This window comes from Saimiri boliviensis, chromosome 19 (genome assembly GCF_048565385.1).
Source record: "Saimiri boliviensis isolate mSaiBol1 chromosome 19, mSaiBol1.pri, whole genome shotgun sequence".
NCBI classification, from domain to species: Eukaryota; Metazoa; Chordata; class Mammalia; order Primates; family Cebidae; genus Saimiri; species Saimiri boliviensis.
Window position 1 is genome coordinate 20,712,638 of NC_133467.1, and position 19,068 is coordinate 20,731,705.

Consider the following 19,068-nt stretch of genomic DNA (forward strand, 5'->3'; position numbering starts at 1 on the left):
TCGACCTCTTAATGGGCATACTAAAAGACAGAAAAAGCAGCATGAGCAAATATCCTGAATCATACAAACTGTATTTCTAGTCACTGGCATTGCTCGAAAGACAATGGGAATGGAGCCTTTATCATTAAAGAACAGGACACGATGGCCTGATTAAAAGTGAAGATGGGAAAGAAAACACAAGAGACAAGCAGTTAAAACTTATTTTAGGTGATAGGTTTTGGGATTTTTGCAATTAAGGACTCACTGACAAAAGCCAAATGCAATTAGTTAGGGTACTGTAGAGAAGCAGGGGAAAAATACTAAATTTAGATACCATCTGAGGTATCTAGGTGGAAGGAATTGTAAACTCTCACTTTTAGCTACTGGGGAATTACAAAGTAATTATAAATCCCCTCTTAAAAATGTATCAGCAAACTACTGGGAGGTCAGACACAGCAATAAGCTGGGCAGGGTAAAATTAATGCCAGAGAAAATTTTACAATAAACAATTTTTCCTCAAAGGTTATGATTTTCCCATCAATCCTTAATTAAAAAATCCTTCTTTACACCCCCACTCTTTTTCTCTAATAAAGTCCAGTTCTTTCCTCCCAATCAACTGGCCCATGGCTTCCTTCTTCTAACCCCTGTCTCTCTGTCACGGCTGAAGAACAGTCTTCCCTTGTCCGACAGCCTCCTCCTAGTCAGCTTGCCTCCAAGACTGCTATTCTCCTGTGTTTTCTTTCCTATCCTCACTTTTAATCAGGCCCTCACTTCTTGCTTCTTAGAGATAAAGACTGGATTCTCCAGGCTTTATTTATTTATTTATTTGTTTATTTTGTGGTAACATCTACGTAACCTGAAATTTATCATTTAATCCATTTTAAATGTATAATTCAGGGGCATTAAGTACATTCAACATATTGTGCAACTGTTACATCCCCATTATCCATTTCCAGAATTTGTTCATCTGAATGTTGGCATCTGTAAAAAAGTGGGGGTGCTAATTAAACTGGTTTTACCCTGTAGGATTTTGAGAACTAAATATAATAATATACACTCTGTTAACTCTTAAAATACCACCCAAATGTTTATTATTATAGTAAATAAAGTTGTAAAGTACTGTCATCTAAGCAAAATATTATTATTCATTCATTTATTTATTCCAGGAAATAGATCCAACTTCTGTTATATTCCATAGGGCAGAGACGGGGAGCTTCTCAAAAGAGAATGAAATGGCCAGGTGCGGTGGCTCACGCCTGTAATCCTAGCACTTTGGGAGGCCGAGGCGGGTGGATCGTGAGGTCAAGAGATCGAGATCATCCTGGCAAACATGGTCAAACCCTGTCTCTACTAAAAATACAAAAATTAGCTGGGTGTGGTGGTGTGCACCTGTAGTCCCAGCTACTCGGGAGGCTGAGGCAGGAGAATTGCTTGAATCTGGGAGGCAGAGGTTGCAGTGAGCTGAGATTGTGCCACTACACTCCAGCCTGGCGCCTGGCGACAGAGTGAGACTGTCTCAAAGAAACAAACAAAAGCAAAAGGGAATGAGACAAGGCTCTTTCTCTGGAAGCACTCACAGTTTAGTTAGAAAGTTTTGTGCAAGAACAGCTCCGATTCAGGACGGCAAATGGCATTGTAATGGTATGAACAGTTTGGGAATGGCTGGTTCTGGCCAAAGGTTGGGGAGGCTTCTTGGGGTCTGCATTTGAGCTAGGTCTGGAAAGACATTGGTGGACTCATGACAGAAAAAGCAGAGTGCCCTCAGGGTGCCATAGGGAACATAGCCAACTTGAAAGTGAAAAGATAACTGCTCCTTGGTCTAAATTCAGAGTTACGGAGACTCCAAGAAAATAAACACAGGAAAAGCCCAGGGAGAGCAAACTTTTGTCAGATTCACTCTCACACCCAGGGACTTCTTTGGCAATCCTTCCAATTCCTCATTTTAGCTTCTGTGGGTTTAGGATACAGTTACATATATAGTGTTGAGGGATTTCCTTTCCACTTGTAAAAAAATGATGATAATAATAATGATAACAACAAAGCAACCAAAGGTCACTGGATAGAGGAAGGACCATTTTCACAAGGTCAGGTCATAACCTCACTTGAGTTGATTTATAACTTGCTTCTGGATACTAGCAGCCAACGACATTGCACTGATCAGTGGCATTCCCAAAAAGAAAAATAGCCTTGACTGACAAACTATGTAGATTGTCAACCATTTCTTCTGGGATTGGAATACAGCAAGCCCAGGAGCCAGATCAGAGTTCCTGGGAGAAAAAGGTGTCAAAAGCCTATTCTATCGTAGAGCACTCCAAGAAAGATGAAACCAGGAAGCTTCACTTGGCAACTTGCTTTAAGCAGGGAATCCTCATTAGACTGCTGATTTAAAAAAAGATGAGGGCCCTGATATTCTCAGGTTTCATCTTTCTTGGAGTGCCCTATAATAGGAGTGCTTGTGACTCACACAACATAGCTGGTTTGGCTCTGCCGTTAGAAATGTTGTTTTCTCTTCTTTCTGACTCACCTCTGGGGCCTGCTAGAAGCCTCTTCTCTTTGCCCCTCCACTCTCAAATAATTTTTATTTCTCTCTTCATGCTTTTTCTTAGTGTAGGAAATCCAGTTTCTAAAATGCCTCTCACTGAGGCACAGCACTGCTCTGGAGCCATACTCTTGCTGGGCCTACCTGTTAATTATATTTCTTTTCAGGAATTCCCAGTCATATTAGCATATTTGAAATTATTTAAGGCCACATATTTCAATGTTTTTTCTTTCCAACTTTTATTTTGGTTCAAGGGGTACATGTGAAGATTTGTTACATGGTTAAATTGTAGTCATGGGAGTTCAGTGTACAGAAAATTTTGTCACTCACGTAATCAACATTTCAATTTTAATGCATAAACCTTCATCCTTTGCCTGTGATTTCCTTTAATAAATCTCCCAGTGAGTTTGCTATTTTTTTCTAAAAGGTCACAGGCCCATGGTATTGTTGATTTCTACCTTCAAATGTTGAGCAATAAATCCAAATGCAATATTTTATAAAACCCAGATTGATGGCAGATCATTCTCTAAGGAGAGGCTAGTAAAATTAGTAGAGCCAACTTTGAAAATGGTGATAATCCAGCCCTGGACTTGAGATGTAAATGGATGCCAGTCCATAAAGGATCACCCACAGCAGCATCTTTTGAGCTGATGTAAGCTTTCCAAAGAGGTAAGCCTGGCTGTCAAAAAGTTCTAATTGAGGAATAAATGGGCCTGTAGACTCCTAAAGTTTTCCTGAGAAACAAAAAGAGGAAGTAGTTGAGTAGGGCTTAAAAGTCTTTGCTCCATAGGGAAAGGAAAATGAAGAAGCAATTTGTCCAAGGTGATCCTACTCCAAATAGATTCTGTGCAGCTGAAATAATTTTGAGCCCATAAAACTCTAGGCAATAATAATTGGGAGCTTCCTGGTTATTTTTCTGCCAGGAACCTACCACTCCCAGTAGATCTGGTCAGGCCCTGGTCTGAGGCTTTTTGGGTTTCAGTGCAAAGCCTAGGAGAATGACTTGTTTTCTCAGCAACGTTTGCCCTTTGTGCTATTAGTTCCCCTTTGCCAGCACTGAATAGAGCAATGTTCAATAGTTCCAGCTCAACATTTTGTGTCTAAGTGTAAATCCACATGTTCTTTGGAACCTCAGGCCCCTTGGTTAAGCATGCTTTCATTCCTTATATGCCCACAGGCTGGCACAGTGCACCTTCACTGTGGTGCACCCTTTATGTCTTTTGAACACCTTTCAGAAAACCTCTTCTTGCCTTCTTAATTGCGAATTTAACATTCTGTCACAGTCTCATAAATTTGCCCATCTGGGAGGTATTGTGTGCTTTCCCCTGGGTATAGACAAGAGATTAATTCAGGTGGAATTTATGTAAATAAAATTAAAATATATAAATATCCAAAGCAATACTATATTTTTCAAATATGTATATATTTGTCATACTTATATTTATATATTACAGTAAAAATATTAATATAGAAATATAAAATTTAGATCTTTTTGATGTACAAGCCCAGGCACACACACACACACACAAACACACACACACATACACACACACAGACATGGACATATTGCAGGGAGTCCTTGAGGGGATAAAGGAGATAGAAATGGGGAATTGAGATTAAAAAAAAAGAGAGAGAGAGAGAAATAGGGCTTCTTTTTGTGGACCAGTGATGATGTACCTGTAGCCTAAAATGAAGGAAAACATGGGGAAGAATTTCTTAGGTGGGGAAAAGAGATGAAAGAATGGATTAGGCAGAAGAAATGATATACAGTTTACTCTCTTGTTAATGAACCCAACCCATAATTACAGAGTATTTACTGTGTCCTAGGCATTAAGGATATCACAGTAAATAAGACAGACATCAGCAATCAACAGTGCCAGTCACTGTCCAAAGCATATGACATGTAGACTATAGTCCTCACCGTAACCCCATGAAGATGTGTGCTATTATTTTCCCCGGTTTAAATAATGACAAAGTTAAGGCACATAGAAGTTATGTGCAGAGTGGTTCTGCCACAAAAGCAGTGTGGCAAAGGGCAAGTTTGAATACCAACAGTATGACTCTGGAGCCCACATGCCCACAGACTTAATCGTACCTTATAATTGCTTGCAAATAGGCAACAGCGGCATGTGGGATGAGTACCGACACAATTCAAACGCTCCAAGTTCTCCAGCTGTCGTCATTCACCCTTTGCTTGATAATTGATTAGACTGGCTCAGTCCCTATCCCACAAGCCATGGGAAGTCTGCTACAGTTCCCATGATTAAAAAGTCTTTGGGAGTGAGGGGAAGTGGACAAATCTATACTCCCCTGGTCATTCAGTACTGCAGCAAACTTCTCTACTCTGAACCTGATTCTGGCTATGCCTGTCTTTTTTCTATGTTCATATTATGTTTGGCATGAAATACTATTTGTTTTGTTCCTTGCCATCTCCTTCACACCACTCAGTCCCAGGACTGTTTACAAAATATATTTTCAGCAGAGTTTTGTTCGAAGTTTGGGAGTTAATGGGAAGAGACTGCAGGGCAGCTCAGTATATGTATCAACTGAATATTGACATTCTCATCTCAAATATCTCTGTGAGCACTTAGCCCAGCATGCTGACAGTTGTTTTGGTCTCTTGCTCTTCCCAAACACACTTTTTGCAGAGTGGGAAAAGACTTTTTTAAAGATAAAGAGATTGGCAAGAGATGAGGAAAAGTCTTTGCAGCCAGACTAACGCAAAACTCTCTTTGCAGCCAGAGTAAGGAATCAGAATTTATCCAAAGGCAGTGAAAATCCATACAAAGAGTTTTATGAGGGGACTATTGTAATCAGTTTCCTTCTTCCTTCCTCCTCTTCAATCTTCTCTCTCTTCCTCTCCTCTCCGTCTTTCAGAAAAATGGAGAATAAATTGGAGAAAGCAAAAGTAGAAGTTACTGATGCTGCAACTTGGGTAATGACAGTGGGACCAGAGAAAAATGGATGAATTCAAGAGTTATTCAAGATTTAGATAATGGCCAGGTGCGGTGGCTCATGTATGTAATCCGAGCACTTTGGGAGGCCAAGGCGGGTGGATCATGAAATCAACAGATCAAGACCATCCTGGCCAACATGGTGAAACCCCATCTCTACTAAAAAATACAAAAATTAGCTGGGCATGGTGGTGCACGCCTGTAGTCCCAGCTACACGGGAGGCTGAGGCAACCTGGGAGGCAGAAGTTACAGTGAGCCAAGATCGTGCCACTGCACTCCAGCTTGGTGATAGAGCAAGACTCCATCTCAAAAAGAAAAAAAAAAAGATTTAGATGATGAGGGAAAAGACAATGAGGAAGAAAGAGACATAAAGAGTGGGGTACTGAATTGATTAGCAGGTGGATTGATGGATTCGCTAAGATAAGGAATCCAAAAGAAATTAGTTTGAATGTGTGTCTAATGAGTTCCAGTTTGGACATGCTGAGTAATCAAATTTCCAAATAATGATCATCAGTAGAAAGTTGGATATGTACGTCAGGTGTGGCCACATGAGAAGAGAAAAAGACCATGAACCAAATGTCCACGAACATCAACCTTTTGGGAATGAACAAGGAAAGAGGAGCTCACCACAAAGACTAAAGAGGATGGAACAGAGAGGTGGAAAGGAGGACAGAGAAACCAAAGTAAGAGTGTTTAAAGAAGGAAAGAGCAGTAGGTCATGCCGAAGCTTCTGGAAATGGTGCTTCTCTGAGTTCTGTTTCTCTAATTTGATTATAAACTTCTTGTGCCGCTGCTGAGTTTAAAATAGGTGCTCAGTATATAATTCGTGGTGACAGAACACATTCTTCCTTTGCTCCCAAATATTTCAAGTCCATGCTCTTCTGAGAGTACAGACATTATTTTCCTTTACAAAGAAAGTAAAAGCTTCCTAATGCCTCACCAGAGCCGAGCAAATGCTGGTACCATGTTAGTACAGCCTGAAAAACCATAAACTAAATAAAGCTCCTTTCCTTTTAAATTATCCAGTCTCAGGTATTCCTTTATAGCAATAGAAAATGGAACAAATCCAGACTTGACTGTTTACTAGCTGCGTGAGCTGGGAAATCCATGATTTTATCCCAGCCCAAGTTGCTTGGTGTGTAAAAGTAAATTAAAAATAGATTCTCCTATATGATTATTATGAAATACAAGTGTAGTCACATGTAAAGTATTTAGCAAAGTCAATATGCATATGAATGTTATTAATACTATTATTAAGTATTTATATACTATTTATTAATAATACTATTATTAATAAAGATATTCTGTTCCATTGGTCTATGTGTCTGTTTTTGTACCAGTACCATGCTTCTTTGGTTACTGTAGCCCTGTAGTATAGTTTGAACTCAGGTAAATTGATGCCTCCAGCTTTGTTCTTTTTGCAACATACCTCACGACATAATCACCTCTTAAAGTCCCACCTTTTGACACTGTTGTATTGTGAATTGAGTTTCCAATACAACAATTTGAACTCTGGGAGACAAATTCAAACCCTAGCACAGATAAAATTATCTTGAAGCCAAGTACTCTGTGAATATCTAAACTTTGTTTGGTGGCTTCTCATGAAATTAATTTCTTGGGTATTGCTAGTGAAATAAATTGATTCTACCCAAGAAAGACTAGAGTCACAAGTTTGTGATCATTAGCTGCAACCCCTCAATAAAGAAGTAATATTAATAAAAATAACATTATTCATAATAGCAACAACATCAACATCAACTAATATTTTTAATGGCTGCCTAGAATGTCCATTTGAGCTAATTTTGATCATAGAAAAACACTTAAAGACAATCAGAAAATCGGTGGCCTTTGCAGCCATAATTACGCCTCCCCTAAGAAGAAATAGAGCTTAACTAGTTGGGTTCTCTAGAGGGAGTAGCTGTAATAAAATATTGAATTAGCTCGAAGTCTAGCCTCAAAAGAATGTAGCTCATTCACTTTTGATGTGTGCTGAGAAATCCAGTACTGAATAAGTTAGAAATGACTACTAGACTACATTATAAATACATGCTTCTCCCTCTCATTGCCTTTCAGATGGCAGTAAAGGGAAGAGACACTGGGGCCTACTTGAGGGTAGAGGGTGGAAGGAAATAATTTGCACAATAAATCCCTGAAAATACAAATCACAAAAATTAACTCAAGGACTGCCCTGGCTATTCAGGCTCTTTCTTGAATCCATGTGAATTATTTTGCTGGACTTGTAATAAACAGTAGGTCCCATGTGAATCGTAAATAGTTTTTTCTAGTTCTGTGAAGAACGTTATTGATAGTTTGGTAGGAATAGCATTGAATCTGTGACTCACTTGGGGCAGTATGTTCATTTTAATGGCATTGATTCTTAATATCCATGAGCATGGAATGATTTTCCATTTGTTTTTGTCTTCTCTGATTTCTTTGAGCAGTGTTTTGTAAAAATCCTCAATAAAATACTGGCAAACTGATTCCAGCAGCACATCAAAAGCTAATCTACCACAATCAAGTAGGCATCATCCCTGGGATACAAGGTTGGTTAACATACACAAATCAGTAAATATGATTCATCCCATAAACCAAACTAAAGACAAAAGCCACATGATTATCTCAATAGATGCAGAAAAGCCTTTTACTAAAATTCAACATCCTTTCATGTTAAAAATTCTCAATAAACTAGCTATTGAAAAAACATACCTCAAAATATTATGAATCATCTATGTCTAATCCACAGCCAACATCATAGTAAATGGACAAAACCTGGAAGCATTCATTCCCCTTGAAAACCAGTACAAGAAAAGAGTGCCCTGTCTCCTACTTATATTCAACATAATATTGGAAGAGTCAGTCAGAAGAATTAGGCAAGAAAAAAAAATAAAGCACATCCAAATAGGAAGAGAGGAAGTTAAATTATTCCAGTTTGCAGATGACATGATTCTATATCTAGAAAACCCCATAGTCTCAGACCCAAAGTTATCAGTGGCTTCTTCCACTGATAACTGCAGCAAAGTTTCAGGATACAAAATTGATGTACAAAAATCACTAGCATTTTTATTCACTTACAACAGGAAAGCTGAGAACCAAATCAGGGAGGCAAGCCCATTCACAATTGCCACAAGAAGAATAAAATTATCTAGGAATACAGCTAACCAGGGAGGTGAAAGATCTGCACAATGAAAATTACAAAACACTGCTTAGTTATTTTTAATATTCTTGTAAGGGAACTCATTACATACAAGGCACTATTCTAAGTGCTTTGCAAGTATTAAATCATTGAACCCTCATAACAATCTTATAGGGTATGTATCATTACCGTTCATATCTGGCAGATTAAAGGCCTGAGGCACAGAGAGCTTATGTATTCATTTTACAGGTGAAAAAACTGGGACACAAAGAAATTAAGTAGTTTTCCCAATGTCAAACCACTACCTAGCATCAAAGCAGAATTTAAACCCCAGTAGTCTGAAATGACAGTAAGTTTGTCCATTTTGCACAAAAGGAAACTGGGATACATAGAGATCAAGTGTCTTGCCAAGTTCACAAAATTGCCAAGAGGTAGAGCTGAGATTTGAACCCTTGTCTGACCTATGAATCAAGGCTATGCTATTTCTGGTGCAGAAGCCACTATGATACCCTACACTACAGATGGTTATTAATGGGTGAAGGACCAAGTAGCATATGGTATTTGAGCAATATATTTGGCTCTAAATTCTCTGGCAGACATGGAAAAAAGGAAGCAAACATGGTAGGTGAGAGGGGTTTATTTTCTAATTTCATAAAAAAGCATAAAAAGTATTTCCAGGGGCCGGGCGCGGTGGCTCAAGCCTGTAATCCCAGCACTTTGGGAGGCCGAGGCGGGTGGATCACGAGGTCGAGAGATCGAGACCATCCTGGTCAACATGGTGAAACCCCGTCTCTACTAAAAACACAAAAAAGTAGCTGGGCGTGGTGGTGCGTGCCTGTAATCCCAGCTACTCAGGAGGCTGAGGCAGGAGAATTGCCTGAACCCAGGAGGCGGAGGTTGCGGTGAGCCGAGATCGCGCCATTGCACTCCAGCCTGGGTAACAAGAGGGAAACTCCGTCTCAAAAAAAAAAAAAAAAAAAGTATTTCCAGGAACTATACCTGTGAGTGACATGCAAATAGTATCTGATAATATCTCTATTATGGCTTCATGTAAGACTTAAAAATCAAAATGTACCAAATGACCCTATATAAACACAGAATAATAATCTATAGAAATGTCAGATGAAAGCCATTTTTGTAAAAGCTGATAATAACAGGGCCCGGCCAATTTAATTCTTGGGGTAAAAATGAAAGAATACACACTTTCATACAAGCCAGACAGTTAGTAGGCCTCCCCTGTGACAATAAATTGTTGTAAGTCATTTCTTACTCACCATAGGCACTACCTGATGGGTAAGTGAGAAATGTAAAAGAGGGAGAATTTTTATTTATCCTCTCGCCATCTGAAAGGCAATGAGAGGGAAAAGCATATATTTATAATGCAGTCTAGTAGTCATTTCTAACTTTTATTCAGTGCTGGATTTCTCAGCACACATCAAAAGTGAATGAGCTACATTCTTTTGAGGCTAGACTTTGAGCTAATTCAGTGTTTTATTACAGCTACTCCCTCTAGAGAACCCAACCAGTTCAGCTCTATTTTCTCTTAGGGGAGGCATAGGTATGGCTGCAAAAGCCACAGATTTTTAAATTGCTTTTAAGTGTTTTTCTGTGATCAAAATTAGCTCAAATAGAAAAAAAAAAAAAAAAAAAAAAAAAGAAGTGAAGACAATTTCCAAGCACTCACAAGCCTGAGCAGATAAATTTCACACCAATTACAGGAAGTGAAATTGTTTTTATTCCTGTTTTTAACTACAAGAAGTATTTTTCCAAAATTTTTTCTTTCTGAGTGACTGATGAGATACCCAGTTTCCAGAATTGTGACAAGACTTGTTAAAGTAAGCTGATTCAGGGTGCTGCTGAGTCCAAATGGGAACTGCTCAACGAACCACGAAGTCAAGACTTTATGAATCGTTAATATCAGCTCTAGCAAATAGGTGACACCAGCCACTTTGCAGTATATAGTCTAAGATATCTACCCTCTACCACACCCACCAGAGCCCCATTTCCTTTACTTGTTAACAGAAAATAAATTATTTAAGTTTAATTGGTTTTTTTTTTTGTGTGTGTGTGTGGTTAATTTATTTGCTTTTTTTATGTGAATAAGAAAGGTTACATATGGCTTTTTCTTTTGAGAGTTAAGTAAGTGAATCTCTTTTCTTTTTTTTTTCTTTTTTTTTATTGCATTTTAGGTTTTGGGGTACATGTGATGAACATGCAAGATTGTTGAGGCTGACCCAGGAAACCTCTGTAAGTAGTAGGCAGTAAAATAGAAAGTTAAGAGAGAAGTCGCCTTTTTCTAAAAGGTATGGTGTTTGCCATGTAATGAGATAGCATGCCAACAGATTAACTGCTGCCATGTGTATCTGTACAAATAACTCAGCCTCAGATTTTCTAAAGTTTTTTAAGAAAATGACCAGTCTTTCTTTGTAAAGGAAAATAATGTCTGTACTCTCAGAAGAGCATGGACTTGAAATATTTGGGAGCAAAGGAAGAATGTGTTCTGTCACCACGAATTATTTACTGAGCACCAATTTTAAACTCAACAGTGGCACAAGAAGTTTATAATCAAATTAGAGAAACAGAACTCAGAGAAGCACCATTTCCAGAAGCTTTGGTATGACCTACTGCTCTTTCCTTCTTTAAACACTCTTACTTTGGTTTCTCTGTCCTCCTTTCCACCTCTCTGTTCCATCCTCTTTAGTCTTTGTGGTGAGCTCCTCTTTCCTTGTTCATTCCCAAAAGGTTGGTATTCGTGGACATTTGGTTCATGGTCTTTTTCTCTTCTCATGTGGCCACATGTGACGTACATATCTAAGTTCAACTTGCAGTTGAAAAAACTCTCTGTTTTAGTTTACACAGAGAGGCATTCCATCAAATACTCTAGCAACTTCCCTTTTCCTGTATTGATAGAAATGGCTACAGTGGGAAAGAAGGGATCATGGCAGCAAGGGAATATATTAGAAGAGCATCTATGAGGAACAGCCTTCTTGTGGAGTTGCTCAATGTGGCATGGCAGAGAGGGCATGGTTCCTCTTCATTCCCCACTCTAGCCTTGGATCTCCATGGAGTGAGGCAGGAACAACATTGATTTAACAGGTGCTTACGTCACATCATGAAACTGGCAACAGACCACCTATCCCAAAAGACTGTCTAGGGGAAAGATAAACCCGCATTGAGGGATTCCTGGAAACAGCCCATTGGGAGTGGAGCGACAGTGCAGCAGTGCTGTCTCAAGTAATCCCCAAAGTCAGAAGGCAACAAAGGGGTAGCTGGCATCCTAGATGCAGAAGGACCACCCAAAGATGTCCACATCTTAATTTTGGAAACTCTGGCTATATTACCTTGGCCAAAGAGACTTTCCAGATGTAATAAGATTATGGAAAATTAAAATTGGGAAATTATCCTGGATTATCTGATGGGCCCAATGTAATTTCTAGGGGCTTAAAAGCAGAGAACTTCATGGTTGAATTTAGAGAGATTCAAACCATGAGTAGAACTTGACCTGGTATTGTTGGGTTGAAGATGAAGACCTGAATTCTAGCAACTACTAGAAGAAGCCTAGAAACCAATTCTCCTCAAGAACCTTTGGATAAGAGGCCAGGCTGGTCAACATGTTGATTTCAGCCTTGTGCGACCCTAAGTAGAATATGCAGTTGAACCTGAGAATACGCCTACAGAACTGTGAGATGGGTGCCGTTCCAAGATATTAAATTTCTGGCAATTTGTTATGGCAGCGATATAAAATGAATACACACCCCAAGACCACTTAATGGCTACCCAAAAAGATCATGGCCCAATAAAGTGACTCCAGATCTCCACTGATGGTCTTCACTTGCCTGCACAGTCTCTTTTCTTACCTCCGCATTTGCCGTCTCTGCCATTTATGTTGAGAAAGGGAAAGAGAAAGCAGGTCATACCCATACTACCTTTTTCTCAATTCCTGCAAGTTCACAGTGATAGGGTGTATGATTTTAAAGATTTACTGTGCTTTTCTAGATTTTCCAAAATTCCTACTGTTTTACTGTCAAAATGTTATTTTGAAGAAAGTGTACTTATTGTAGGAATTCAATTTTTGCTTCTTTTAATGGTTTGCATGCTTTTTAGGGTATAGTTTTTATCTTCTACATTTTCCCCCATTTATCCAAGTACGTAGTACAACCAACTTAAAAATTGGAGGACAATTAGTCTTCAAATTGTTTTATGTCAGTAAACATTGAATGTGTTCATCCTTATCAATTACTAAGGTGATTTTATTGCAATAATTTCTAAGTATTTAATTACTTAGCAAAATAGTACTAGTTTGTTTCATCATGAGTCTTGAGTAGTTTTTCTATGTCCACAATTCCATTATTGGAAAAATGAGAGGATTAGTTAAAGTAACCTTCTTCAGCTTTTACAGTTTACGATTACAAGATGACAAATGAACATACTAAGGATCCTATCTATACATTCAAGTTTTAGACTCAACAAATGTCCAAAATGTTCTGTGCTATGTCAATTTCTTCAGATAAGTGAACATAGCAGCTAAATAAACACTTAACAAATTTGGCTGATATACAGTTCATTTTTGATCTCGTAGTAATATGTGTGTGTGCGTGTGTGTGTGTGTGTGTGTTGTGTTGTGTGTGTGTGTGTGTGGTATGTAGGGATTTCATAGGGAAACACATATCAAGCTATTTGTAACAAATATGAAATAAGTGGCCTGGTAAGTTCAATCACAAAGGTGGAAAAGCAAAACAACTATCCCACATTTGAATATGGCTTTAGAGTTTAAAATGCATATATTGTATATACATATAAATATATATATATATAAATATGTACATATAACATACATACATATATATATAACATACATACACACACACTATATATATTTATATATATTATATATATACATATATTTATTTATTTAATGACTAAATTAACATCCAAAAATATTTTTTTTGACATGGTCAAGATCATACACAGCTAAGTGTACAGAACCTGACCTAGATTTTGGAGTGCTTGATTCCCTTGTCTGGGCTCTTTTTACCTCATCAGGTGCTGCTCTGGAGTTCCTTCCACTACCTCAAAACACTGAGGGGCAACAGGAGCTGAGAAGGGTTGGTCTCCTCATATTCACTAGCTCCAAGCCACCATGTGAGACTGGCAAACAGGCAGGCTAGATTCAGAAAAGGGAAATAATGGAGTAAGAACCAACTTCTTTCCTTAGCTCATTCAATTCAGAAACCCATGCCATTTACTCTTCTTGTCCCTCCATTCACTGGAAAACCACATGCTATGTTTTAAGCATTTGTGGTAAATACAATTGATGGTGAATTTGCATATTTCCTGCTTTTAATCTAAAGTGGTCTTGTACATTGGTTGACTTCAAATCAGTATGGTCAAGTCTGTCTTTGGGACTGATCAACTCCTACATCACTGAGAGAAGGTGCTCAGTTAGTGTTAGTTGTTGTAGTCATTGCTGTGATAGTTATAATCAATAGAATCTTCACACCAATTTTTGTGCTTTCAGCATTTTCATAGTAACCCTAATGATTGTTGAAATCATCTGTCATTCCTACCACAATTATTCTACTTAAAGAAACAAAGCAAATGAACAAAACAATAACAAATTTTAAGATAGAGGCTGACCCTTGTCTATCAGTATTCAAGCTCTTAACATTGTACTTGCTGTAGAAAAGGCTCCATAATTTTTTTAATAAATGAGAAATAATATGTCCTGTGTATTTAGGAATCATTTTGGATAGAAAAGCAAAAATGTGCTTTTAATTATTTAGGTTCCTAGTTCCAAAACTAACAAATCTAGACATGAACCAAATGGCTACAAAATCATGTGAATGGCACAAGATCATGTAAGAAAGAGAAAACCAGATGAGAAAGTGTGTCAGACAGTAGAGCATATGAATACATGTCATAGGTGCTGAAAGCAGTGGATGTGCTGTATTCTCCACTGAAGCTGGCATGTAGTAGTTGGGAGGGGGAAATTTTAAGAGCTTGTCAAAGGGGGAAACCAAATAGAAGAGTAAAAGGAAAATGCTTTTCTTCTATTCCCTCTTCCAGTGCTGCCCCCCAAAATTCTGATTTGGAGGGAATACTTAATCTCAGGAGTCTTAAGATTCTTTAATTTCAATGAGATTGATAGGTAAAATCCATAATTTTATGGCAACCTATATGATATTGGGCAAGATGTGATTTAACAGCAATGCCCAATCATTATAGCCTCTAGGGTGATGTTCTATGGTTTCAGATAGGAAGTATTATGCCATATTGCACAATGGCCAATGTTTTCATCAAGATTCTATGCAGGAAGTCATTCTTCCCATCAAAAGGTGCTTAAGATGCTCCTTCTATGGTCAAGATACACAATGCTCAATAGTCCAGAAAGGGTACACACACACCATGCCACTGACATAGAGGGCTCAGGCTAAAGAGATAGGAACCTATAACATCACAGAGCCACTCTAAATGATTAGTCGTAAGTTAAGTGGCTAGCATAGAAAGGCTTCAATGGTAATTGGCTATTAGACTTTTAACTTAAAGGTTGTACTTGAGCTAGCAAAACATAGACAAACAAAACAATTTGATAAAGACTCCAAAAAAGTGGACATGCAAAAAAAGACAGCACAGAGCAACACAATGTGGTGCATGGAGGAGGGTCCCCAGGTTGTGAGATCAAAACACTACTTGAGTTTGATCTACTTCCTAGATCAACCTGATTAGGATTGTTACTAGTTCTATCATCAGGATAATCTGATGCTTGATATAGTCATCATATATCTTCTAGTATTGTATCTATAACATGTACATGTGTATATGTGTGTGTATAATATGTACATGTAATACATACACATACATCTACTTATACATAATGAACTGTACATAATTCTCTTGATGGGGTAGGCATTTATTAATTTTAACGGATACTGTTGTTTCCTTCAAAAAATTCCAAGTTTAAAACCTTATTTATAGCTCATGTCTATTTTCTCTCATTACCAGTTTACTGTATATATCAATCTATGTGTCTTCAAGTCAAATAAGCCCTATTTGTCATGACAATAAATACTCTGATATCCAGAGTAGACAAAATTAGTTGTGTATTATTTCTTACTGAGTTCTGACTTTTGAAAAATTCTGATTGATTATGCTACACCATACACTATCTCAGGATAAAGTCATGATCAACAGTGGTATTAAGGGAATGTGGCAAGGAGTGCAGACCTGAGTACTAACAGATTTTGGAGGAAACTGATGTCCACCTAATGCTCTCTTACAGATTTCAATATATCTTCCACTTTGTTGATTGCACATGGGATGTTCTTGACTTATTTCAGCATAAACAGGTAGAAAAAAATGTGAGTTTTGGGGCCCAGCGTAGGATGATTCAATCCCTATTCTATCTTTATGGACAAATGATTAATCCTCCTGAATGTCAGTTTCATCATTTTAATAGATAAAGAGAATAGATAAAGAGAATAAATAAAAATAATAGATAAAGAGAATGCAGGGATGTTTGATGTTCAAATGTAATCATTTGCACACAGAGAAGAAATAGTAAATGCCTAATGCATTTTAAGGTAATTTAGTCAGTAACTGAACTACAACCATATTGTTCTATAATTAATTCTGAATTCAAAGCAGCCATGAATGTCATTCAAATTCCTTAATCAAACATGTTTAGATCTTTTTCTTCAATATGAAAAATACAGAACGGAGGTTTTCTTTGCCATTTTTTCCTGAAATTCTTCATTTTGCAGCTCTTGAATAAAAAATACCAGATTCATTAAAAAATTTGGAATTTTGTCATTGTTAATATTGAGTTATTTTAATTTCTAATATTTATAGATGCTTATATCTCTGAATATTTATTTATCAAATTATCATACCTTCAAGAAAGAGTACCCTCCTCTCTCTTCTTAAACAGTTCATTTCCGACCTGTTAGTTCAACTGTTTAGTTTATCTAGGTCTGTTTTCTTAGGCACTGTCTTACATACAATATCAATTTGGGCATCTGTCTCCCTGTCTACAAGGTTTTAATTTGGTTGGGTGGCCAATTCCTTGGCAGCTGTTTCTTTTTAAAATATCCCTCCATCTCCTAGCACAGTAGTGGGCAGATAATAAATGTTCAACATGGATTTGCTAGTCGGATTTAACTTAAAAAAACACAAAACACACAAAAACTTTATGTTCAAGTATCTGAGCCAATGACAGATCATAAACATGAAGTTTGAGTTTGGTGCTCGTTTACCTCTTGTGAAATCTTGAGATATAACATGCGATCCTGAGCTTCACCAAAGTCAGGCCAACTATGACTCATTGCTCTAGAATTTCATAAAGTCTTCCCTACTGTTACCTGTCTCAACTTGAAGTTTCCTCATTTCTAAATCCTGTTTCATGAAAAGAGGCCCTAGAATGTAGTGTTCTTGAGATAAGTACGTCATCTTTCTTAAGATACTGTCATAAGGTTAAAATAATTAATAAGGATATCCCAGAGCCTAACTGTGGTTAAGGACAGGAGGAGGAACTGGATTTTATTTAGAACAGTTTCTCATGTGAATAAATGTTTATCTAAGGGAGTAAGCCAGGGAAGTTCCCTCAAAAATCTGGAGGGGAGACAGGAAAAGAAGCAGATCAGAAAAACAAGAAGGACATAGTTTAACTTCCAATTTGAAGTTCCGTGCTTGTGTATATGAATGCCAGACTTGATGCAAATGCAAAGGTTATAGGATCAAGGCATCAGTCTTCTTCTAGAGCAGAGGCTGGCACTGCCCAGTCCCTACCTGCTCTGTGGCCTTAGGCGTGTTATTTAGGTTCACGTAACATGAGTAAGAGTAAGAGTAAGTTTATTATTCATCCCTGCATTGCAGCATCTAGTACAGAGCCACAAAAACATTTGTTGTGTTGAAAAATCGTTTTTGTGTGGCTGGTCTCTTAAGAAATAGTTTATTGATTAAGGTAAAGTAGGGCCCAAATTAAAATTTTGACAGTTCAGAGAGAAATACTGCTACTAATATTGCAAATAGTATAGTACGAAGGCAAAATGGTTGGATTACAAAGCAGTGTGTGCGCCTGAGTTTCCAATCCATCACGAGCCAGCCGTTAGTGGTTTGAGACACTACTCACACTCTATTGTCCTTAGTTTCCTTTTTTCGTAAATAAGGATGTTAAATCTCTGGACATTTTCTAATTTATAAATCTTCAATTCTCTCTTAATTGAAAAATAGGTTTTCCAAAATACTTTCATTCTACTTCCTTTTGTTTAAGTAAACTTTAGGTGAATTATATCTTCTGGGAAAGATAAATAATGCTCATTCTTTTCTAGGATTTAATACTTGAACTAACCTTCACTACATCTCTAAAGAGGGTAGAGAAGAGGTAATCTAACATTTACAGAACACAAACTTTTCACATGGATTTTGTTCTCCACAAAAGCATTATAAAGCGAAATTTTTCTCCATTTTACAATTAAGGAAACTGAAGATCAGAGAACTCAAGTAACATGCCTAAGGCCACAGAGCCAGTAGGAACTGGGCAGTGCCAGCCTCTGCTCTTAATGTCTGTCTGATTTAATAGCCCGTGTTCTTTCTAGCATGCAATGCTAGCATTCTGTAAAAAAGGCAAGTAATCCACTTCACCAGATGGGGAGACTGAGGTCCATAGAACCAGGAGTCTTCCTCAATTTTGTAATAAATTCATATTTTGGTCCCAGGAAGAAACCCTGAGGTTTTTTTTGTTTGTTTTTTGTTTGTTTGTTTGTTTGTTTTTGGAATAGCATATAAGCTCAGGCTGAAGGCAGGATACAGGAAAATATTCTTTTGTAAAATAGCTTTTTATGTCAGAATTAGATTATCAGAGTTTTAAAATGGTGAAATATAAAATTGAGCTTGTTGTATTTACAAATTTTTATTGAATTCGATTAACACACTTGATATTTTCTGGAGAATATCTCCGAATGAACGCATTCTATCTACTAGAAATGATAAAACATTTTTGTGAATATAGATTTTATTTTTTCAGCTTTTTTGAGGTATAATGGACAAATAAAAACTACATATTTAAGATATACAAGATGATGATGTGACTGAAACTCTATTTTTTCCCCAAACTATAGATCTTAGCCTCTCTAACTTCCTAGCATTCTGCCTCTCATTTACATGATATCTGGAGTATGATAGGGCTTCATCTCAAACTTCATTTCTTCTTATAAAAAGTAATTTGCTTATCTAGAAATCATTTGGAATACTTTCTTAGATGGGCATATACCACTTTATTCTCCCAAGGCTCCTTTACTCATGCACTGTACTGCCTTTTGATTTAGGAAAGAATTTTTTTTTTCTCTCTGAACTTCCCTTGTGCTTTTTTTTTTTATGTTCTGAGTTTGTGTTGGCTTACAGCCTTCTGTTCCTTTTGTTGTATTTGACCTGGTGCCAAATGAGAGTCAGCACTTAGGTTATAAAG

General features: G+C 37.5%; 1 protein-coding gene across 6 annotated transcripts in view; it reads right to left on the reverse strand.

Moving 5' to 3' along the window:
- LOC104650944 (uncharacterized) overlaps positions 1-19,068 on the reverse strand; it is a 413,896-nt gene that overhangs the window by 90,416 nt on the left and 304,412 nt on the right. The window lies entirely within an intron of this gene.